This window comes from Arachis hypogaea, chromosome 17 (assembly GCF_003086295.3).
Source record: "Arachis hypogaea cultivar Tifrunner chromosome 17, arahy.Tifrunner.gnm2.J5K5, whole genome shotgun sequence".
In the NCBI taxonomy this organism is placed as follows: Eukaryota; Viridiplantae; Streptophyta; class Magnoliopsida; order Fabales; family Fabaceae; genus Arachis; species Arachis hypogaea.
The window spans coordinates 75,867,374-75,871,624 of NC_092052.1; the positions used below are offsets into that span (position 1 = coordinate 75,867,374).

Here is a 4,251-nt window from a genome sequence, read left to right on the forward strand (position 1 = left end):
CACTTAAAAAAAAAGGTCCCTAAACAAAGAAAAAAATATGACTTTTAAATATGGCTCATTTTTTGTAAACAATCGTATTTTTTATTTATTTATTTTTATGACTTTGAGTTATATAGAAGAAGATAAAATATTATTGTAATAACTATTTTATGGATTATATTATTTGTAGATAAGTGATGTATATGTTCATTATATAATTAAATCATTTTCATATTGTTATTGTTTATAGATAGGTAATATATGATTATTTTAATTTGAATATTTTTATATTATCATTGACTATTCTATATTATTATTTTTATGTTATTTGAATTTAAAATTTTAAAATTTATTAAAATAATTAACTTTAAATCCCATAAAAAAAGAGGCATGGCAATGCCTGTTAAGCCCCTAGTTACTAATAGATCCTGACAATCTAGCTTAAGATAATTGGAATTAGAAAAAGAAACAAGCCTAAGATAATTTGATTTAGTTTTGATATTCAAAAGTAACTACTACAGGTTTAGGTGTAACAAACTGATAGAAACCTTATTGAATTATGTACATGATCCTTTGCGATATCAAGCTCGGCTTTAGCTTTCTTTACATCAAATTTTTTATGTTGGCTGCTACAAGCATAGCAACCTATGCTAGACGAAGTAGGTTTGCACCAATCTGAAAATGAGTAGACAAAAAAATCATGGTATTATTTTTGGAGGAATTTGAAAGTTAAATAGAATGAAAAGTGGAAGCTAGTAAACTACTTGTCAGGGAACAACAAACCTGAAGAAGTTCATATAGGTTTTAGTTGTTCTAACTTCTAGCTGCTGATAGTGTGTTTGGTAAGTTTGGTTTAGCTTGCCTCCTGCAGCATATGTCCAAACCATGGCCTAGTTCTTTCAAAATGCTAAACTAAACATGCTTTAAGTACTACGATGCAATCTTGAGAATACTTTTTAGATATCATAAGGGAAGAATGAAAGGGGGAAAAACCATTGCCATATTTCAATCATGAATGAAGAGAAAAAGGTGTGGCATTTACCAAGGTTAATTCAATACTACCTGATTTGCAGGCCAGTTATAGATCATTGACATCATGTCTCCTTTATCTTTGGCACTAAAATACATTCCACGTGGGCGCCTATATAACCCTGAATAATTTTGACACACTAATCCAATTGTAGGAGTATAGATTATTGGAGCAAACTCTTTAATATTATCAATAAGAACCTGAAGAGGGCAGGTAACGAATAAGATCCTGGGTTTAATATGGACAGTAAGATCCTGGGTTTACTATAGATTATTGGAGCAAACTCTTTAATATTATTGCATTTCTTACTATTTAATTTTTTTTATTTTTCCACAGGAAAAAGGTAATTAATGTCATAGTCCTTTAAATAAACTCTTATTAACACAAGTGGTATACAAATATTCAAATCGAAAGTAGACTAATTTGAGGCAAATGGGGATTGGAAAAAGAAAAATAATGCTGTAGGGATCACGAGATGCTGTCAATGTCATATATGTTCAAGATTTAGTATCTTAAATATAATATTAAATTATCTCGTGAAATTCATGTTTTATCTAATAATAATAGATGTTAAAGTGTAGTGTGTCAAACTCCTCATACAGACCAAACATATGGAAACATTTTTCCTTTTAATAACTTTTGACCAGAGACACGTGAAAGTACTTTAATGAATAAATTAAGCATTACATCACATTTAAATCTTCAAAAATGAACGAAGCTAGATAAATGTGAAACTAAACAAATTAACTGATAACTCTTACATATTTATATATTAATTATTAGCTCTTCAAGTATTGACAGAGAGACTTATCTGATTGACAAAAAAGTTCAACACTGGTAAGTTTAGACGGAAAGTAATAAAAGAACAAGAGATTTCATATTTCAGATAAAGATTCACAAAAATTAAGACGTGGAAAGTTATATTTACTTCTGTTCTTTGCTTTTTGGTGTAAAGAGACTAGCTAGTTACGTGCATGATTGTGTGAATGTGCCTTATTACTTTCCTCTTCAATTTAATATCAGTACGTACTTGCGTCACAAGATTAAAGGACATTTAGTGCCACTAATAAGACTATATACATATATATACAACAGTAATTCGATTAAGACAATAGTTGTATATATAAGTACTTACTTTACCATTGGTATCAGTCTACATCATGACAATAGTGACTATTACTTTCTTATCTCTAATTGATTGTAACTCTATACAAATGTTAATAGACAAAAAATGCCTCCATTACTGAAATGAAAATCCATTAATCAAAATAATGTTATGTTTCATAAAGGACTGCTAAATTATTCTAGTAAATTTCGGAACAACTTTATTAGGAAAAAAAATGACAACAGTAATCATTGATCTATTTCTATATATCTAACTAGATTTTATTGAAACAGGTAAATGAGTGAGGGAAGTTGATAATACCTGGTATCCATGAGAAAGATGCCCTCCATGAGGAAGGTAAAGCACCATGATTCGCTCGTGAGGTTTCAGCAATGCGGTATACACATGAAAATTTGCAGGTGAACCAAACAGAGGTTGCACATTTACTACAACATTGGGGTAAGAGACACATAAGCCATATTTCCCTCTCTCTTGTTTTTTATTTTTATTTTTTTTATTCTTTTACCCCTTCTTTTGGGAATTAAAACAACATATTGAACATAGAAATATTCATTGGAAAAAGTATGAGATGTGAAAGCAAAGTCCTATGAAGCCAAAACAGGAAAATTTGTCCATATACAATGAAAAACAAATTAGGTACTATGTTAGTGTTATGTAATTACCTCCCCATTTCGCTGGATCCAACCGGAACACTTCCGAGGCACGCTTCTGGCATAGTGTTTCAGCCATGTCAATATACCTGAAATAAGAAAGATCAGAAATCATTGAATTGATTCAATATTTCAATGTGACACTCCTATAGAAGAAAGTAAAAGAGTGACATACTCATTTCCACCATAGTATCTGGCACCAGGATATCCCTTACTGTATTTGTTTGTCATGATATATAGACCCTACAGCTTCCATCACAGAGACAGAGATGAAATTTTTTGAGGGTATGAGTTCCAGCCCCTTCACAAAAACAAAAACAAGAAATCAATCCATATGTGTGGTGAAAATTGAAAAGCAAAACTCTACCATCGTCTCATCAATCATCATATATGATAGGCAATAAAACATTCAATCCAATATTCCCCCTGGCTAGGAAGAATCATATCATGTAGCATAAACTAAGCAATATCAAATGTTTTGTATAAACTCAGATAGTTGGATAATTTTTTTCAAGATTTTCTATATCCCTAGCAAAGATGCAAGTAATAATAAACTAATATATTACCTTCCATTGTCTAGCTTTCTCTAGCTCAATTATATCAACAATCTCAGGATCAACTACCTCAAGTGAAGCATTCAATTGCTTTGGCCACTACAAAGGCAAATCAATATATTACGATAGAAGTCTGATTTTTCTTCCTTTCTGCTTGAAAGTTAAAACAATATGTATATCTAGATATGCATAACATTAACTGTAATTATATAATAAGCTTACTGAAACTCGGGATTTTTCTTTGTCGTAAACAGCTTCATCAGGTAAAGAGGACTACATTCAAAGGCAAGGGAAAGGAATGGCAGGTAGTTAATTGGTTAAGGTAGGAGAGCATAGAACATTATTAATATGAATATTTGTTATTACTTGGTGAGTTACTTGTGTTATTTGGTGAGTTACTTGGTGAATGGACGTGGTAAACCACCAGGACCATGTTGCTCTGGTGTTAAAGCTCTTGTAGCAACTGTAGCAACCTCTGCTGATAAGAAAACTGCATGCTAATACTAAATTTAAACTAATTATTTCAAGGTCACAAGCACTATTTAAGTTCAACATGTTAATACTCACCAGATGAATGAAAAGATAATGTCTATCTTCAAGCGGTTCTTATTTAAGTAGCTTCCATCTTCTAAATAGTTCCAAATCTATTTATCTTCATCACCTGCATATAAAACAACCTCATTGTTAAAACCTTCATTGTTCTCTAAAGCAAATAACTTAACAAAGCACAAAAACAAGTTTCAAGCTAATAAAAGAATTTGTTGATATGTCTGCAAAAGAGATATGTCACATACAACAATGATCGAATAAATGCATAAACAAAAAAAATAAGCATTCAAGTAATTCATCAAACACGTGCTATGCAAATCAGTAAAGCACCAACCGAGAGCATATTACAAATAAAACTGCAAA

At 30.9% G+C, this 4,251-nt stretch overlaps 1 pseudogene; it reads right to left on the reverse strand.

The window, feature by feature from the left end:
• Positions 1-435: 435 nt before the first annotated feature.
• LOC112763438 (serine hydroxymethyltransferase, mitochondrial-like) lies at positions 436-4,036 on the reverse strand (annotated as a pseudogene).
• Positions 4,037-4,251: the final 215 nt, after the last annotated feature.